Consider the following 21,808-nt stretch of genomic DNA (forward strand, 5'->3'; position numbering starts at 1 on the left):
TATTTGCAGGTCACCTTTTGTCTGCTGAAATCACAACTTCAAGGAATAACTTTGTATTACCGTACTCGCAAGGTGTCCTTTATCGGTAAGTGTACAATTGTAATTTTATCTCGAACCGAGGTTAGTTTAGATGCATTTTATAACCAGTTTGAGACTGAGTACATTTGGAATGCAGTTGTGTAGAAACATATTAAAATTGCCACCTCAGGCCAGATGTTACGGAACGGAAATACTGATTTCCAGCGCCCACTGAGCAAGAGTCGACAATGTAAGTTCCATGAAGGGAAGTAGTTCATTCAGCACAGCTGATTGGGAGGTCACATCTCCGAAATCCTTTGAAGCTTTTCAGGGAAATAACTATAAGAATTCATGAAATCAGGGCAGTGGAGAATGTCTAATTTCATTAAGAAGATTACGAGGTTCTACGTGGCAGTCCGATTTTGGAAGGTTCGGTCGCATGGGATTCAGGGGGAGCTACTGAGATGGATTCAGACCTGGTTCGATGATAGGAAGCAGGGAGTCAGTTCTCTGACTGAGGGGATATGACTCGTGTGGGGTAAGAAGCAGAATGTCAATTCTCCAACTGGAGGGCGTGGGGGACCTCCGATCAGTGTTATAAGACCATAAGACCAAACGACATCGGAGTAGAATTAGGAGCAGCCCATCGAGTCTGCTCCGCCATTCCATCATGGCTGATCCCGAATCCCGTTCAACCCTATACACCCGCCTTCTCACCATATCTCTTGATGCCCTGACCAATAGGGGAATGATCAACTTCCGCCTTAAATATACCCAGAGATTTTGCCTCCACTGCAATCTGTGGCAGAGCACTCCACTGATTCATTAGTCTCTGGCTAAAATAATTCTGTTCTAAAAGGTCACCCATCAATTTTGAGGCTGTGGCTTCTAGTACTGGACAGCCCCATGGTAGGAAACATCATTCCCAGATCCACCCTATCCAGTCCTTTCAACATTGGGTAGGTTTCAATGAGATCCCCATGCATTCTTCTAAATTCCAGTGAGTGCAGGCGCAGAGCTGCCATACCGCCTCATAAGTTAACCCTTTCATTCCTAAAATCATCCTTCTGAACCTCTTCTTGCCTCTCTCCAATGACAACACACCCTTTCTGAGATATGGGGCCCAAAACTATTGACAATACAACAATTGGGGCCTGACTAATGTCTTATAAAAGTTCAGCATTATCTCGTTGCTTGTATATTCCATTTCTCTTGAAATAAGTGCTAACATTGCATTTGCTTTCTTTAGCACAGACTCAACCTGTAAATAAACTTTCTGGGAATCTTGCACAAGGACTTTTAAGTCCCTCTGCGACTCTGACGTTTGAACTTTCTCCACATTTAGATAATATTCCACACTATTCCTCCTTTTATCAAGATGCATTATTGTACATTTCCCAACACCGTATCCCACCTTTGACATTTTTGCGCATTCTTCCAATTTGTGTAAGTCCTGCTACAATCGCATTGCTTCCTCAGGACTACCTACCCCTCCACCAATCTGTGAATCATCTGCTAACTTTGCCACAAATACATCAATTCCATTATCCAAACCATTGACAAACAATGTGAAAAGTAGCAGTCCCAATACTGACTCCTGAGGAACACCACATGTCAACGGTACCCAAGCAGAAAAGGCTCTGCTCGCTTGCTGTATCCTACCTGTCAGTCATTCCCCTATCCATGCCAGTGTCTGTCCTGTAACGCCTTGGACTTTATCTTGTTAAGCAGCCTCATGTTTGGCACCTTATCAAATGGTTACTAAAAATCAAAGTAAATGACATCCACTGCCTCTCCCTTATCCATCCTGCTTGTTACTTCCTCAAAGAGCTCTAAGAGATTTATCAGGCAAAAGTTCCCTTCACAGAAACCATGCTGACTTTGACCTTATTTTATCATTAGTCTCCAGGTACTGTACCCCGAAACCTCATCCTTAATAATAGACTCCAACACTTTCACAACCACTGAGGTTTAGCTAAATGTGCTGTAATTTCCTTTTTTTTCTGTCTTACTCCCTTCTTAGAGTGGAGTGACATTTGCAATCATCCAGTCCTCCAGGACCATTCCAGAGTCAAGTGATTCTTGAAAGATTATGACCAATACATCCGTTATCTCTTCACCAACCTCTTTCAGGACACTGGGACGTAGTCCATCTGGTCCAGGTGACTTATCCACCTGAAGAACTTTCAGTTTTCCCGGCCTTTGTTTCCTTGTAATAGCACTCCTGCTCCCTGACAATCACAGACCTCTGGCACACTGCTAGTGTCTTCCACAGTGAAGACAGATGCAAAGTACCCATTGTTACGTACCCCGTAACTGGGTTGCCGAACCAGCAGAAATGGATCACTCAGTTGGAGTCTGGATTACTAGATCTAAGAAAGGTTTATTAAAGAAACAAGCAACACAGTAATCGAAAGGATAATAAATGCAACAGTTCAGCAATGATAAACGCACATGTGCACAGAATTAAGATAACAGGATCCATCAAGCTCTATCGTTGTCTAGGGGTAAATGACCAATTTCAAAGAGACACAAAGTCCAGTTCAATTTAGTTCAGTTCGCAGTAATCGTTGCCATGGCGATGGACAATGTGGGGGGAAGGAGAGAGAGAACAAGAACGAATGATCATTCAAAATGGCTTCCAGACGCAGACCTGCAATATTGCTCACAAGCAGCTTTCGGGCGAGTCCTTTCTGATGTCACCTGAGGTCACCGACTGTGACCCCTCCTCCAGATGCGGTCGATCCTCTGCAGTGAACCCGGCACCCAAGCGAGGGTGGACACACACCGGGTTCCCGCTGATCGTACCTTTCCACCCTGTGCGTCTATGGCTTGGTTCCGCAACCAGCCGTCCAAAATGACTCCCGCCGACTTGCTGGGGGCGGGGCCACCGCTTCCAGGGTCTCGTTACCTCGTGGTGTCGTGTGTGTCCTGCCTTAGCGAACCTGTCCCTTTTTATCCCCCTGCTGGGGAATCGCCTGTCCATCACTTCAAACAGTTCAGGGTTCAAAGGGGGAGCCGCTCTGGACAGCTCTCTCTCCCGTCCCTTCATTACACATCTCCAAATGCTGCTCCATTGTCTTCCCTATCTCTCTCTGTCCCGAAGACAGGTGGCAGACCAACTGCTAATCACACAGGACAGCTAACATCTATGTGTATTCTTGTCACACCATTAAATTCACCTGCCATTTCTTTATCTCCCTTTAATACCTCATTAGCATCATTTTCCACTGGTCCAAAATCTCTTTATTTCATTCCGCTACTGATACACGTGACTTGTGCTTCTCCCTCTCAAACAGCAGTATGAATTCAATCATATTATGATCACTGCCCTCTAAGGGTTCCTTTACATTATAATCTTTGTTATTCATGATAAATATAAATTATTTGGAATATGAATGTACGTGACATGATTAACAGCTCCAGTGCAATTACAAAGTTTTGTGGGCTTCTTGATAATGAAGCAAATTTTAATGAATTTCAGGGATCACTTCGAGAGATGAGCTGAGGAACTGCAAATGTAATTTAACTTACATATCTGTGAGATGATGTATTTTTGACATGGAAAATGCATGGTAGGACATACAGAGTTCATGCTAGTGTACTGATGGGGGCTGTGGAACAGAGGGACCAGGGAATACAAGGGCATAGCTCACTGAAGATGGACGTGCAAGTAGACAGGTTGGTGAAGAATGCATTTAGTATACTAGCCTTCACCAGCTGGGGCATCAAGTTTAGGAGTAGGGAAGTTACTTTGCGATTATATAAGATGAATCTGTGGTTACATTTGGAGTATTGTGTACAGTTATGCCCTCTTTGCATTGCTGCAATGAGGGAGGAGGTGCTGGATCCTGAAGGTGCACGCTCAGGTTTTTAGAACAGCTTCTTCAATTCGTCATCAGATTTCTGAATGTTCCATGACCCCACGACCTCTCTATTCCTCCTTCACACTATCTATCTATATGTACTTTGTTTATCTATTTCTGAATTTCTCTATTCATATGGTGATTATGTATTTACTAACTTATTTGTAACTTACAGTAATTTTAATGCCCTGCACTGTACTGCAGCTGCAAAAAGAAAAACAGTAATATTTCAGTGATAGTAATCCTGGTTCTGGTTCTAGATAGAGATGGTCTTTCAACTCAGCTGGTATTTACAGCTTTTTATCTCTTTGAAGTTTAACTATATCACCTTCAATTTAGACTTTGGGCTGTGCCCTGTCCGACAGAGGTCCTTTGCCTCCCTACCTATGACTGCTGGAGGGTGAGTAACCCACATGTTCCCCATTCACACCCTGAGAGGATGAAATTGACAATCTTTACAGGATATCTCAAACAGTGTCACGTACCCCGTGACGGGGATAAAGAAACCAGCAGAAATAGAAACCACCTTGGAGTCTCGTATTGCTATAAACTACTAATATTTATTAGTAAATACGCAATACAGTAATATCAATGTAAATAAATCATACAGATTAGCAAAGATTATATATAAAAGTAAATGTGGAATATATATGTATGAAAACCAAGCTTCTTTAAGTCTAGGAGTAAAAAGATACAGTCTTATGATGTTGAGTAAAGTTCAGTTCAATTCAGTTCGTGGTATGTAGTTGAGTAGTGATGGAGAGAGAGAGAGACAGAGAGAGAGAGTGAGTTGAGTCTTCAGGTGAGCTGATGCCGTCAATCTTCTCGTCATCCTCCGAAATCCTTTACAAGTCACCAACTGTGATTTTAACCAGGGGGACCGGTGTTCCTGTGGTGGAGCTATCACCCCGGCAAGGGTGGACACATCGACAACTCCCCACCAGTCAACCCCTTCTTCAGCGGTGGAATAGCAATTTTGATCGATCCACCTGATCGATCCTCCAAAACCCACTTTCTCTGTGCGCACAACCATGCTCATTCAGTGTCCAGATCATGTGTCTGAGGTCTGTATCATCTGACCTCCCATTTATTTCTCTGTGCTGAGCATCACCTGTCATTCAAAGAGTCCCTCCTTCCTTTGTCTGTGAAGAAAATGCACAAGCAGGCAACAAGTCCTTGAAGAAATATCGACAACCTGCTGAAAATCATAACACCGAGTGTCCATTAAATAACACCATCTTCGGTCACCATAGCAACTTACGAGCTGCTTGGTGCTGTCTCCAACTCCAAACTCAGTAAAAATGGAAAGTTACTTCCAATGCCTTGAAGTGACAGTCCAACCGTTAATCTTTGTCTCTCTCTCCTTTCCAAACAAACCATGAATGATAAATGTCTCTCTCTGTCTTTCTTCAAACAGTTAATAGGGGCACTCCTGGATCCCCTCACACTCCTCTTCCACAGGGAAAAAAAATTGTCGTGGACGATTTTTTTTTTAAATGTCCATCACAGGGTTTTAAACAATACAGGGAAAAAACATCAGATGACAAATCAAAAATGGTTACAGTTTTCAACTTTACATCTGGATAACTAATCAGCTATAACATTGTCAGTATCTTTCACATGTTTGATTTTTAAGTCACCTTCTTGCAATATGAGACTCCAATTTAACAACCTTCTATTCTTATCCTTCATCTTAGTTAGAAACATGAACGGATTATAACCCATGTAAACCACAATTGGTCTCTGAGCAACAGACAGGTTTTGAGGTCTCTGGTCATAGGCCTCAAAATGTTGTAAAGCCAGAATAAGTGCTGGTAATTCCTTTCCAACAGCTGAATAATTTTTCTGGTGTACGTTAACGTTCTTTGAGAAATAAGCTACTGGATGTTCAGTGTCATCCACTCCCTTCTGTAACAGTACTGGCCCAGCAGCTTCGTCACTGACACCTGTTGTTATAGAAAATGGCTTTGAAAAATCCGGTGCTGTGAGCACAGGATGATGACACAGGATGGTTTCCAGACGGTCAAATGCCTCCTGGCAAAGGTCACTCCATTCAAATCTTTCACTCTTCCCTAGGAGCTTTGTTAGGGGGAAAGCGATGTCAGCAAAGTTCTTCCAAAACTTACGATAATACCCAACCATTCCTAAAACCCTTCTCAAAGCTTTCTTGCTGGTCAGAACAGGAACTTCAGCAATAGCTTGAACCTTGGCCTGTACAGAAGCCAGTTGGCCTTGGCCCACCACATAACCCTGTGGCATGGCCAAACTCACTTTTAGCAAGGGTCACCGTAAGATTGGCCTTAGAAAGTCTATCAACCCGTTTTTCCACAGCTGCAATATGTTCTTCCCATGTGTCATTGCAGACCACTAAATCATTGATATGAACTCCTGTGCTTTCTAGCCCTCCAATCACAGAATTGATTATTCTTTGAAACGTTTCTAGAGCATTCTTCATCCCTAAGTGTAAAACATTGTATTCATACAGTCTAAATGGTGTGAGAAATGTTGATATCTCTTTAACCCTCTCTGTTAAAGGAACACCCCGGTATGCTTTTAACAAGTCAATGTTAATAAGGTAATTAGCCTTCCCCACTCTATCAATACAGTCATCCATTCTCTTTCTTTATTATTTCTTGTTTCTAATTCCTTGTTCAATCATTTTACTTCTCTCAAAGTTCACTCTGTGAAGATACCATTTCATAGGCTGGGCTAAATTCATAATGATGTGATGCACAGCACCTGTGCACCATTTCAAAACACCAATTAGTTCTTTTACTTGTTTTTTTGCTTTTGGGTCCAACTGGTGGACCTTATCAGTAGTATTTTTCAAAATAATGGAATTCTGACATTTTGGGGAGTCTAGATTCAGTGGGCAAACATGCCTTTCCATTCCATTTTCAGATTTCACGATTCCATTTTGTACTATAACAATTCTCCCAGCTGCAATTCCAGTAAACAAGTGTCTTATTTTGACTCGACCATGGTGTAAACTTTCCTTGGCAAAGTTACAAAGTTTACTAAATCCCGTCCAGAGTTCTCTGAGTAGGGTCAAAGGTCCTTTTGGCCTGTAACTGAGCACAGGTTCCAACAAATTACCCTTCACTGCCTTCTGAATCGAGTCTCCAACACTAAATAAGAAGAGGGGAACCCCTTCGTTCCAATTTTCCTCATTTCTCCCACAATGAAGTCCACCTAAAGGCTTACTGTAAGCCATGTTTAAAATTTCAGCCTTGCAACCTTTCAAATCCACCATGTGACTTGCAGGCACAGTGGCTGGTCTCCACCTCCTCATCAACACCCCATCTTCAAGGTAACATCCCACACTGACTCTCTCTAAACCTCCTCTCCTGTGAGAGCCACCTCCCTTAAAGCCACTATTTCAGAATCTAGCTTCTGTTCCTCAATACATTCCTTTCTCAACAAAGACAAATCTCTCTTATACACCTTACCCTTATCAATTGTACTACCCTCTAAGTCCTGCTGAAATCCAGAAGGTAGAAAAGTCTGTGGCAGATCATAATTTAAACCTCTGGTCTTGCTATAGAACTCAACAGCAGCTTTGCTCATCAGCTGAATTGCTGAAACACTCTTATCTTGGAGAGTTGTCAACATGCCTCCATTGTTTACCAAATTCTGCATCATCATCAGGCTGATGAGAATATGAAAGAGGCCAAACAATCTCTTTATCATCCTTCTCTGACCTTCACTATGCCTTGCTTCCATCACATTAAACTGAAAAACAGCATGACCTTCCTTACTTCCAAATGTCCAAACAAAATGCAACAAACTAGCGCATCCCAGACATCCCACCCTGCAAAAACTCATTCCAGGGAGGTAGCACCATCAATTTGCAGGAGACTTCTGGGAGAGGTGGGATGTCTGCAATAGAGTAGCTCCTTAGCAGCTAGCCAGCCAGTTTAAATAACATTAGCTATGCTAATGAACGAATGACACCTGTTAAACTCACTTCAACATGTGGTTTACAGTCTTAACCCACCATGGGCAATAGAAAAGTCACTGTTGCAAACAGTGCAGCGAGCAACACTGTCATTATTTTGACCCCTATTAGGCAGGGGTACACTTTAGTGTTGTCTGGGGTGCCGTACGTTTTATTTTTTTTTGGAACACTCTGCCACTCTGACTGTTTTTGGAACTCTCTCACTCTTGCTCTTACTCTCGCTCTCTCTCTCTCGTGGTTGCGCTCGCTCGCTCTCGTTCTCCCGTCTCACTCTCTCTCGCACTCGCTTTCTCGCTCTGACTCTCTCACGCTTGCTTTCTCGCTCTTGCGCATGCTCTCTCTCGCGCGTTCTCTCACGCTCGCTCTCAAAAAATTCAACTTCCAGGACATTGTATATAATTTGCGGGCATCAGGGAGCCACTATGAATATGCGGGAGACTCCCGGAACTTCCGGGAGAGCTGGGATGTCTGGCATCCTGCAAGCAGGGTCAAAGGTCGCGCAACCAATCCAATCTTTTCCAGCACTTTATCCAAAAGTCCAGGAACAGCACTTTCCCCATTATTTCCAGCAACATTGACCTCACCAGCTTTTAAAACACGGTCTACTACAAATGACTGAGAATCCTCACATTCCACTGAACCAAGATCATCTGACACACGGGGACTGCATTCCCTTTCAACCAAGTCAGACACCTCAGACCTTAACTGAGCCTCAACATAAGGTTCAGTACTCACAGGTACTTCAACAACCTGAACACATTCAATCGGAACAACTAGCTCTTCTGGGCTGTCATCACTTGTCCCAGTTTCAAATTCAAGGTCATCTCGAACCTCCCAGCTATTCTCTGGCCAACTCCTTTCTGGAGTAAACTCAACCTCATGGGTTAAAATTTCTTTGTCTGCTTTCTTAACAGACCCCTGCAGGGTAGGGGCATGCTCTGCCACTAGGTATACCTTTCCCTCATCAGGAACACCACATTTAAATTCATCACACAAAACTAGCCCTTCTGAGCTGTAAAAATCATCAGGATCCGACTCTGAACCTCTTTGCTGCAACCTCTCCCTTTTAAACTGTCTCTGCCTTTCTGCCACGTGATCTTCACGTTGCCATTTCTCCCTTTCGAGCTGTCTCTGTCTTTCTGCCTCTCTAGCCTCATGGACCCTCTGTTTTTCTGTCTCTCTGGCCTCTCTCTCTCGAGCTGTTTTAATTTCAATTCATGCTCCCTCTTTAATATTTCCAACAGAAGCTGAAGCTCATCCTCAGTTGGTTCACCTTCCACGAACAACTCTAACGCCTCCTCATCAAATGTTCCCTTATCTATATAATATTCAACTATTTTCCTTTGAATTTCTACCTTAGTCACACCCTTCTTTACCTCAATTCTCAATTCTTTAAATTGTCCCGCAACTCATACTTTTTAGCAAACTTCAAAGTCACCAGGTCTGGTGATTTCAGAAAGTCTCTAACATCCATTTCTGCTGTTTTTCCACACAACCAAATCAAAAGTCCAAATTCAAAAGGGATTTTCCCCCAATCAATTCGAACCAGCCTCCCGACCAATTTGTTCATATCGCGGACGCAGGCCCCAATTATGTCACGTACCCTGTGAAGGGAATAAAGAAACCAGCAGAAACAGAAACCACTTTGGAGTCTCGTATTGCTATAGACTACTAATATTTATTAGTAACTATGCAGTACAGTAATATCAATGTAAATAAATCACAGAGGTTAGCAATGATTATATATAAAAGTAAGTGTGGAATATATATGTATGAAAACCAAGCTTCCTTAAGTCTTGGGGTAAAAAGATACAGTCTTACGATGTTGAGTAAGGTTCAGTTCAGTTCAGTTCGTGGTATTTAGTTGAGTAGGGATGGAGAGAGAGAGAGAGAGAGAGAGAGAGAGAGAGAGATAGAGAGAGTGAGAGAGAGTGAGTTGAGTCTTCAGGTGAGCTGATGCCATCGATCTTCTCGTCATCCTCCGAAATCCTTTGCAAGTCACCGACTATGACTTTAACGAGGGGGACCGGTTTTCCTGTGGTGGAGCTATCACCCCGGCAAGGGTGGACACATAGACAACTCCCCACCAGTCAACCCCTTCTTCAGCAGTGGAATAGCAATTTGAATCGATCCACCTGGTCGATCCTCTAAAACCCACTTCCTCTGCGGGCACAACGATGCTCATTCAGTGTCCAGATCATGTTTCTGAGGTCTGTATCATCTGACCTCCCATTTATTTCTCTGTGCTGAGCATCACCTGTCATTCAAAGAGTCCCTCCTTCCTTTGTCTGTGAAGAAAATGCACAAGCAGGCAACAAGTCCTTGAAGAAACAAGTCCTGCAAGAGAAGAAGGGTTACACCTGCCCATTCACCTCCTTCCTCACCTCCCTAAACAGTCTTTCCAGGAGAGGCAACACTTCTACTGTATCAGGTGATCCCGATGCAGCTTCCTCTACATTAGTGAGACCCCAGTGTCAATGGGGGACTGCTTTGTTGAGCACCTTTGCTCTGTCTGTAATAAGAAGGAGTATATGGTGGACAATTATTTTAATTCCAATCCCCATTCCCATTCATACATGTTCATCCATGGACTCCTATACTGCAAGATCAGGCCATTCTCGGGTGTGAATTCTGTCTGGGTAGCCTCCACCCTGATGGCATGAACCTTGACTTATCTAATTTCTGATCATTTATGCCCCTCCCCCCTTCTTCCATTCACCATTATGTTTCCCCTCTTAACTTTTCTCTTCTCCTTACCTGCCTATCAACTCCCTCTGGTGCCCCTCCTGCTTCCCTACCTCCGATTGTTTGCTCTCCTCTCTTATCAAATTCCATCTCCTTCAGCCCTTTACCCTTTTTCACATATGACCTCTCAGTTTCTCACTTCATCTCCCCTTCCTCACCAACCTGGCTCACCTATCTTACAAAATCAAAGTAACTTTGGATAGAGAAAATAAGTTCTAGTTTCAGGCTTAAACCAAGGGACAGTTTGCATGTCTCACCAAATCCACATGACCACATATACAATATTGACATGGTGCGCTGAGGTAATTCATCAGCAGTAATACTTGTTATGCTTCAGTGATACTTTCTGGCAAAGTTATCCCATCCTCTCCTCTCAGCAATAGTTAAAGTTAGGCATGCAGTTGCCACTTTATTCGGTGCAAGCAATGAAAGTAAGCAAAAAGCATTTAGAACAAAATTCAGTCCTCAGACATGGAGCCAAGACCAACCGGAGCAGGCCCACAGCCTCAGACATGGAGCCCAGACCGGCCGGAGCAGGCCCACAGCAGACGTCCCACCCTGCAAAAACTCATTTCAGTGAGGTAGCACCCCCGCCCCCCGCAACCCCATATCTCCCCCCCACTCCCCCCCGTCGACCTCCAAGGGTGTATGTAATAGTTTGGTTAGTGATTTTGTCTAATCTGTAAACCAAGTTGGGTATATGCACAAATGTGACATTAAAATATGCACTTATATTATATTATCATGTTTATTCTATTACAACTTTAAGCAAGTCTGCAGGGAGTTTGGCATCATCACCTAGGACATCAATAGCATAGCTCCTTGGCAGCTAGCCAGCTAGTTTAAATCAGGGGTCCCCAACGTTTTTTGCACCAATATTGACAATATTCTTGCGGACTGGCCGACGGAGGCGGGGGGTGGCGTTGGTGGGTGTTAAATGTAACCGGAATATAGGTGAAAAGTCACGTATAAGTCACTTTACGTGGCTAATACACTCAATTTCGTTTCTAAAGGGGCTTATCTAATGCAGCGGTCCCCAGCCACCGGGCCGCAAAGCATGCGCTACCCGGCCGTGAGGAAACGATATGATTTGGCGATATGAGTCAGCTGCACCTTTCCTCATTCCCTGTCACGGCCACTGTTGAGCTTGAACGCACGCGAGGTCACTACGCACGCGTCATCCATGTCAGCGCGGGAAGAAGATCAACTCCTCAAGCTTGTAAATGACGGCGGGCTGAAAAGTATGTTTGACATAACATCTCTGCCGGCATTCCGGATCAAAGTCAGGGCTAAATATCCTAAGATAGGCACAAAAGTACTGAAAACGTTGCTTACAACATATTTCTGCGAAGCGGAGTTTTCTGCAATGAATGCAAGGAAAACTAATTTGTGGAATAGTCTGGACATGAGGAACCCCCTTCGAGTACAGTATCGCTGTCTCCCATGACCGCTCGATGGGACCATCTTGTTGCAGGAAAAGGAGCCCAGGGCTCCCACTGATTCAGCGATATTGGTGTGTTGCAATGATTTTATACGTTGATACGGGAAAATATGTGCTGTGTGTTTAATATGCAAACGTTACTTAAAATGTTATGATGCTATTGACTTACTTATATAACCATATAACAATTACAGCACAGAAACAGGCCATCTTGGTCCTTCTCGTCCGTGCCGAACGCTACTCTCACCTAGTCCCACCGACCTGCACTCAGCCCATAACCCTCCATTCCTTTCCTGTCCATATACCTATCCAATTTTTCTTTAAATGATAATATCAAACCTGCCTCTACCACTTCTACTGGAGTTCGTTCAACACTTACTTCAAGCTCCCCTGTCCTCCCTTGATAATTGACTTATCACTATATTCATGCGAGGAAAATATGCGCTGTGTGTTTAATATTAAATTCGTTAGATAAACCCTTTTAGAAACTAAATTGAGTGTATTAGCCACTGATCACCGATATTCCAGTCGTGAGTAACAACCCCCCCGCCCCGCCGAACAGAATCGCCAAAAACAATTTGCAGGAAAAAAAATCGGTGGGCACATGTGCTCTGGTGCCCGCGCAAGGCTTCATGGACATTGTCGTCTTTCTCGGGGTAAATACAACGTATTTGACTGCTACTCTTGTCCGTTGGCAACCCTACTCCCCGCCACTCCCCCGGGTCGGCCGGTCCGCAAGAATATTGTCAATATTAAACTGGTCCGCACTGCAAAAAAGGTTGGGGACCCCTGGGAATTTAATATTAAACACACAGCGCATATTTTCCTCGCATGAATGTAGTGATAAGTCAATTATAAAAGTGGTCCCAAACCTCTGAGCCGCAAAGAATGCAGAGGTACAGTGGTGGCCGGAAGGTACCCAGCACACCTTTAAGTAAAAAGCCGAAATAAACAAGCTAATTGATTGTCGCCTCTGATCTGGGCCAACATTTATGTGCCAGCTGGTACCTAACTAATTAGCTTATTGATTTTGGCTTCTATCCTAAAGATGTGCTGGGTGCGTTCCGGCCACTGCTGTATTCTTCATGGCGCGGAGGCTGGGGACCACTGAAATATAAGTCACTTATAAGTCAGTAGCGTCATAACATTTTAAGTAACGTTTGGATATTAAACACACAGCGCATATTTTCCTCGTATGAACATATAAAATCATTGCAACACACCAATATTGCTGAATCAGTGGGAGCCCTGGGTTTGTTTTCCTGCAACAGCACGGTCCTATCAAGGGATGGTGGGAGACAGCGATACTCGAAGGGGGTTCCTCATGTCCAGTCTATTCTGCGATTTAGTTTTCATTGCATTCATTGCAGAAAACTCCGCTTCGCAGAAATATGTTGGAAATGGAAGCAACGTTTTCAGTGCTTTTGTGGCTGTCTCAGGATATTCTGCCTTGACTTTGATCCAGAATGCCGGCGGAGATGTTATGTCAAACATACTTTTCAGCCCATTATCATTTGCAAGCTCGAGGAGTGGATCTTTTTCCCACGCTGACATGGATGATGCACCTGGGACATTCAGAAATGGGTCACGGACCCATTCCTTTGCACGTCTTGGGTCACTGATGACCTCGCATGCGTTAAAATTCAAAAGTGCATGACAGGGAATGAGGAAAAGTGCAGCTGACTCATATCGCCAAGTCATATCGTTTCCTCGCAGCCCGGTGGTTGGAGACCACTCTTAGCACAAAGAATGACCAAACAGGATGCTTGCTCTCCCTCTCAAAAAAAGCTATTTCCGGGATATTGTATATAATTTCCGGGCATCAGGGAACCACTATCGATATGCGAGAGACTCCCGGAACTTCCGGAAGAGGTGGGATGTCTGTCACAGCCTCAGACATGGAGCCCAGACGGGCCGGAGCAGGCCCACAGCCTCAGCCTCAGTTCAGCAAAGAGTGGAGTCAACGTTGCAGAGCGGCAAGCAGAACTGGCCCATCCTTGCCTCCAGTCCTGACACCCTGCCATATTAATCATCTGGCCTGGCATTTAAATCCTCCGAAGATCGGTTCATTCCTCTCTTAAAGTCTGGCACCAGCTGCATCGATACACTCAGGGCCTAGACCCCGCTCCCCCACCCCGCCCCCGCTGCTTCCTCCCCCCTCTACCCGCCACACTTCGGCCCATACCCAATATTTCCAAATTAGTCCGACGCTTAGATCGAGCAAATCTCTCACTACCGGTTTTGGTGCAAGGGCTCTGAGTCTCCTCCACTCCACTTGCTTCGACTCTGACTCTGTCTGAACGTGCCTTGTCCTTGCTCCTGTATGCACACTTCGACCCTCAACTCAGCCTTGCTTTCTCATTGTTTACAGTGACTGTGTACCATGAATATTTATAGGAAATACGTTATTAAGAAAATATTTAGTTTTATTTCTTACTTTGAAAACCACCATGAAGTCGTTGCTCACCCTCAGCCGCACTGTCTTAAGCTGGATTCGATATTTGTATTAAAGAGCAGGTGTATAGGTGTACCTAACAAAGTGACCTCTGAGTGTATATCGATGAAGCTCAAATTTACAGCTTCCTTATCTTTGTGGTTTAACCATATCACCATAAATTCAGCACACACTTCAAAATATGGCCTGTCCTACAATAGCTACCTATGTTTTAATGTTACAGGCTGTATAACTCAGATGTTCCCCCATTCTCACCTTGAGAGGATGAAATGAACAAACATTACAAGATATCCCAAACCAGAAAATGTAACAGTGGGAATCTCAGGTCTTTGTGGTGGAAGATATACATTCCTGATCAGGATTTGTTGCTATGGGGCACTAAAAGTCAGAACTTTCCATTCCACCACTCCTCGTAAAGCCTGATTTATACTTCTGCGTCAATTGTATGCCATAGGTACCGCGTACCCTACGCCATAGGGTGACGTGCACCTCCCCTAAAAAGTAACTCGTGGTGATGCAGACCGTAATAACTGTGATTGGTCTGCTTGGTAGCATTGCATTTCCTCCTACGCATTTCCAGTTGCTTTTCTCCGCCATGTGTGTACACTGATGCAAAATAAATGGTTGGAGATGATGAACCAAATACTCAGATCTACCTGCTGACATCCAAAAATATTTGAAATGTATTTCCTCGTCCATGTCTCTCACGAAGAAACTCAGCACAGTGGCATAGAAACCCCACCGCCAACTAGCGTTTTGGCGGTGAATTGCAGAGCGATGCTGACACAACAATGCATGCTCACTACGGCTAGGGCATCGCAGAAGTATAAATCAGGTCTACAGCGTAGCCCGTACGCACAAGTATAAATCAGGCTTTACTCTGGTATTTGCAATGCAAAGTCTTGCTCTTTGAGCTCAGGAAAAGAACCTGTTGCTCACTATCCCTGTTGTAGCTTGTCACCCTTGAACCAGAAAGGTGACCTAGTTGTGCAGCTGAGTTCTGCTTCCAAATTATATTTGTATGTTGTATGTCGCTCAAATTCAGCTACAACCGGGAGTGTCCATACAGTGAGTAGAGTTAAAGTGGCGACAAGAAAACATACAACTATATGTAAAATATTTTTGTTGCCTATTTATTATTATGCTTACCAACATTTCTAATTAATTCTACAACAGGATCGGTGTGATCAGCTATTTTCAAGATGGACAGTCCTGGATGGAAAGGCAGATTGCAGATTGCATGTGTTCTTAGCATTTTCATCATGCTGCCTTGTCCAGTCACACAAGGGGCTAAAATATTGGTTGTGCCCGTGGATGGAAGTCATTGGATCATTATGGAGATACTAATAGAAAAACTAAAAGAACATGGACACCATATCACAGTGCTTTCTTACTCATCAAATTTGTATATAAAAGAAAGACCAGATCTCTTTGAATTCATAACGACTAAAAGTGAAAAATACATTGAACAACCTCGTCCTATCAAATTGCTGATTAAATTGCTTGTGCAAAATTCATTGGAAAGCTTCCAGAATGGTTGGACAACATGGGTCAAAATTAAGTTGCAGTTATATTCAAATGTTTTCAGGTATTATTTACATAGCTTGCTTCAGAATAAAACCAGTGCAATATTTGAAAACAAAAGCTTGTTAAACCAACTGAAGAATGCAAATTTTGAGATATTGCTTACAGATCCTGTTTTAGTTGCTGGTCCAATGCTTGCTTATTACTTAAAAGTCCCGATGGTGTATAATGTTCGATGGCATAGTATTGGAGAAGCTCATTCTCATTTTGCCCCATTGCCACTTTCTTACATCCCCTATCCAGACACACACTTTACAGACAAAATGAATTTTCTCCAGAGAACAGAAAACATTGTGCAATATCTTATTCAGCTCGTCACCGCAAAATTATTTATATACCCAATTCATAATGAAATCTGTCATCGACATCTGGGACCAGACACAGACATCCAAACACTTCTCTTGAGGGCTGATGTGGTGCTGATGACAGTCGATTTTGTGTTTGAATTCCCAAGACCCACCATGCCAAATATTGTGTACATTGGAGGCTTCCAGTGTAAACCAGCCCGACCACTAGTGGCAGAGTTTGAAGAATTTGTTCAAAGCTCAGGGAAGCATGGACTTATTGTCATGTCATTAGGATCCGTTATTGATTCCTTACCAAAGCAGATTGCAATGGAAATAGCTGAGGCATTCGCTCAAGTACCCCAGAAGGTTATTTGGAGATACGATGGAGAAATCCTTCCCAATATAGGTAATAATACACTACTGACAAAATGGATCCCTCAGAACGACCTTCTGGGACACCCCAACACACGAGTCTTCATTTCTCATGGTGGTATCAGTAGCATTTACGAGGCCATCTACCACGGGGTGCCAGTGATTGGCATGCCTCTTATTTTTGACCAGTTTGACAATGTAGTCCGGCTTGAATCCCGAGGTGCAGCAAAGATGCTTAATGTTGCAACTATTCATTCAGCAGATCTATTGCAGGTGCTTAATGAGGTGATAAACGGCACATTTTACCGGGATAACATGAAGAAACTCTCTGCTCTCCACCGGGATCAACCAGAGTCGCCAATGGAGAGAGCTGTTTTCTGGATTGAGTATGTTGCCCGACACAAAGGAGCAGGGCATTTGCAATCTGAATCCTACCGGCTGCCCTGGTACACTTACTATTGTGTGGATGTGATGGTTTTTCTGTTGTCCATGTTCCTCATGCTCACAGTGCTGGTGGTTGTAGCACTGAAGAAAGTTTGTTGTATTACATGTAGAAGAAAGCAAAAGACTGAGTGAGGTTACATTATCTTGTGTTGGGATATGGTGTTTTATGCTTTTTATAAGTAATTGATTTTTTTCTGAAATTAATGCATGGAACCTTCTTTCCAGATTGCATGAATTTAGCAAAGGTTATTTTGAGAATAAATCACCAGCAATAGACACATTATATAATAGACTTTGTGCTTTGATATGCATAAAAGAATTATAACTACCTGATCCATATTTCACTGGGAAAACAGGCGATGTAAAAGAGTAAAGTGACCAGAGGTGTAAGAGAAAACAAACTAATTCAGCTGATCTATGAATAAAGAAATATTCTTTTGAAAGTTATTTGATTTTAATGATTCTTCATGTCGGTCTAATTAGTTTTATCACTCATGAATCCTAGTGAAATTTTGGTCTAAAAATTATGCATGAAAGGTCAATGTTCAGTGTCAAATATATCTTTGATGCTGATTGCAGTACAGAACAAGTAGTTTCAATGTGCAGGTAAAATGTATTTACACATATCATCTGCAGACAAATGGGCAGCAATATCAAGTGATATGAAGAGGAATGAGCCACACAGTTCCCTAAACCTGTTGAGTCACTCAGATTCAATCAATGTATTGTGTGCATTAACCTTAACATGTTTGCTCAACGACAATCTATCAATGTTCATCAACCAATTATCCCTCTGGACCAGGGGTTCCCAACCCTCTTTATGCTGTGGATCAATACCTTTAAACAGGGGTTCTGCAGACCCCAGTTTGGAATCCAGCTCTAGACTAAGTAGCTGAAGTAAGTTGAGTGAAAAGAGTTGCAAATATCCTAAATTTGTAACATGCAAAATGCTTACACTGGTATACCCCTCCTCCAACTTATATCCATTTGTATCTATACATCATTGTAATGTCAAGTTTCAATTGAACACAGGCCTAGGTGATGGAAATTGTCCTTATACTTTATCCTATCACTCCTTAATTGTGGTTATATTTGCTGTAAAATGTGATACTCCAACATGTAATCTGTCTAGAGCTTTTGCTTTGTTTGTCTGATAGCTAATCTATTTTTATCACTTAATTATTTAGTGCTTTGTGTACAATCCCACAATAATTAGTATTTATGTACACAGTTGCAACTTTATTAAGTACATCCTGCAATGTTCCCTTTAATTTGTAATGACCAATGTGTGCAAAAATGTTGTGCTGTGTAATTTTTCCCCAGTGACAACAACTTGTTTGCATGGAATAATTTCTTCAATAAAAACAATATTAATAAATGTATTCTAAGATCTGCAGACAAATAATCATAAAGGCCATATTGTTAACAGCATGTGCAGCAGAAACTGCAAAAGGGAATGTGATTGTGTACGATCATGAAATATATTTACAGTCCTAACAATGTAGAGGGTGACAACCTCTTGTCTGCAGTTTAAGTTCCTTTGTATGTTGGTAGCACACCTTACAGGTAACTTTGACTTCATGTACCTAGTAAATTGGTCATTGAGTGTATGTTTCTGGTCTTTTGCTGCTGTGGCCTATCCACTTGGGGATTTGATGTGTGTGCATTCAAGATGCACCTCTGCACACCACTGCTTTACTGTGTAGTTATTTGAAATACTGTCACCTTCCTGTCAGCTTGAACCACTTTAGCCTGTCTCCTCTGACACCTCTCATTAACGAGACATTTTCACCCACAGAACTGCTGTTCACTGGTGTTATTTTTTGTTTCCTACACCATTCTCTATAAAATCTAGAAACCATTGTGCATGAATATGCAAGGCGATGAGCAGTTTCTGAGATACTCAAAGCAGCCCATCTAGCATCATGGATAGTTTTCATGATGGATAGTACTGGATGGAAATACAGATTACAAGTACACTTCATATCATTTTCATCACATGTCTTGTCCAGTTACCCAAGGGACTGAAATATTGGTTATACCTATGGATGAAAGTCATTGGATCAATACGGAGTTTCCAATAGGAAAGTGGAAACAACATGGACGCAATATCACAATGCTTTGTTACTCTTCATCTTGGCTAATGTAAGAATGTTCTGATCTCCATCAATCCAGTGTTGATCAAATTCAAAAAAAATATGATAAACTTCTGAAGAATAAGGTGATGAAGAGACTTGTGGAACTGTCATTGAAGAGGTCGAAGAATGGTTTAGACACAATGGCATCATAATATTTTAATGATGAATTTTTAATATAAACATCATCAATGGAATCAAGATTTTAATAGAACACTGTTTCAAAACAAAACACTGTTAAAACAATTTGAAAGTGCTCACTTTGAGTTCATACTTACAGATTCCTTTATCAAAATTCAAAGTAAATTTTATTATCTGAGTACATATACTGTATGACACCATATACAACCTATGGGCCCTCTCAATAAATCTATAGAATAATAACCATAACAGAATCAATACAACACCCAACTAGGACGTTCAACCAGAGTATAGAATACTAGAAAGTGTGCAAACACAGAAAGAAGAAGTAATATTAATAAATAAATAAGCAATAAATATTGAAAACATGAGATGAAGAGTCCTTGAAAGTGAATTTATAGGTTGTGGGAACATTTCAATGATGGGAAAAATGAAGCTGAACCATTTGATTCTAGAGCTTGATGGCTCGTGGATAGTAAATCTCCTGAACCAGGTAGTGAAAGTCGTGAGGCTCTTGAACCTTCTTCCAGAGGGCAGCAGTGAGAAGACACCATGTCCTAGATTTTGAGGGTTCCTGCTGATGGATGTTGCTTTCCTCTTGCAGCGTTTTGTGTAAATATACTCCATGGTTGGGTGGCTCTGGGTCAATATCAACTAATCACTGTAGGATTTTCTGTTGAAGGGTATTAGTATTTCCGTACCAGGGTGTGATGCAGCCAGTCAATATACTCTCTACTGTGCATCTACAAAAGATTTTCAAAGTTTTAGATGTTATGCTGGATCTCTACAACTCCTAAGAGCATAGAGGTGCTGTTGTTCTTTCTTAATGTGATGGGCCCAGGACAGTTCCTCCAAAATAATAACACCTAGGAATTTAAAGCTGCTCACCCTCTCTAGCTCTAATCCTCCGATGAGGCCTGGATCCTGGGCCTCTGGTTTTCTTCTCTTGGTCTACAGTCTGTTTCTTGGTCTTGCTAACATTGTGTAAGAGATTGTTATTATAACACCACTCAGCCAGATTTTCTGTCTCCCTCCTATATGTTGATTCATCACCACCTTTGATTTGGCCTACGATGGTGGTGTTATCAGCATACTTGAATATGGCATTGGAGCTGTGCTTAGCCACACAGTCATAAGTGTAAAGTGAGTAGAGCAGGAGGCTGAGCAAAGGGCTTTGTGGTGCACCAGTGCTGATGGGGATTATGAAGGAGATGTTGCCAATCCGAACTGACTGGGGTCTGCAAGTAAGGAAATGCAATTGCACAAGGAGGTATTGAGACCAAGATCTTGGAGCTTGTTGATTAGTTTTGAGGTATTACATCTAGACCCCGGGTTGTGGATGCCGAACTGCAGTCTATAAAGAGCAATCTGATCTATGCGTCTTTGCTGTCCAGATGTTCCAGAGTTTAATGAAGTGCCAGTGAGTTGGCATCAGCTGTAGTCTTGTTGCTCTTGTAGACAAATTGGCATGGATCTAAGTCACTTCTTAGGCAGTAGTAAGTAAGTGAGAGAGGTAGAATTAAGAGTCCAATAATATAGTAGCCACATCTATTTGTACCCTTATGAGAGAGTGAGTGGGATGGAAAATGAAGTGAGGAGGAAATGGAGGCTCAGAGGTATTCCTGAAGATTGATTGAAGATATTCTGCTGTCATCATCCAATCTGCATACAGTTTCTCCAATACAGAGGAGACCACAACCTGGGGTCAAGATGTAATACCTTACAGCAGCGGTCTCCAAACACTGGGCTGCGGACCGGTATCAGGCCACAAAGCATGCGCTACCCGGCCGTGAGGAAACGATATGATTTGGTGATATGAGTCGGCTGCACCTTTCCTCATTCCCTGTCATGGGCACTGTTGAGCTTGAACGCACGCGAGGTCACTACGCACACGTCATCCATGTCAGCGTGGGAAGAAGATCAACTCCTCGAGCTTGTAAATGACGGCGGGCTGAAAAGTATGTTTGACATAACATCTCTGCTGGCATTCCGAATCAATGTCAGGGCTAAATATCCTGAGATAGGCAAAAAAGCACTGAAAACATTGCTTAAAACATATTTCTGCGAACCGGAGTTTTCTGCAATGAATGCAAGGAAAACTAAATTGCGGAATAGTCTGGACATGAGGAACCCCCTTTGAGTACAGTATCGCTGTTTCCCATCACCCCTAGATGGGACCATTCTGTTGTAGGAAAAGAAGCCCAGGGCTCCCACTGATTCAGCGATATTGGTGTGTTGCAATGATTTTATATTTTCATACGGGAAAATATGTGCTGTGTGTTTAATATCCAAACGTTACTTAAAATGTTATGATGCTATTGACTTACTCTGTATAACCATATAACAATTACAGCACGGAAAC

General features: G+C 42.6%; 1 pseudogene; it reads left to right on the plus strand.

Annotated features, from left to right (window-relative positions):
- On the plus strand, positions 1-17,617 carry LOC140209725 (UDP-glucuronosyltransferase 2C1 pseudogene; annotated as a pseudogene).
- Positions 17,618-21,808: the final 4,191 nt, after the last annotated feature.

Source organism: Mobula birostris, chromosome 14 (genome assembly GCF_030028105.1).
Source record: "Mobula birostris isolate sMobBir1 chromosome 14, sMobBir1.hap1, whole genome shotgun sequence".
Classification (NCBI taxonomy): Eukaryota; Metazoa; Chordata; class Chondrichthyes; order Myliobatiformes; family Myliobatidae; genus Mobula; species Mobula birostris.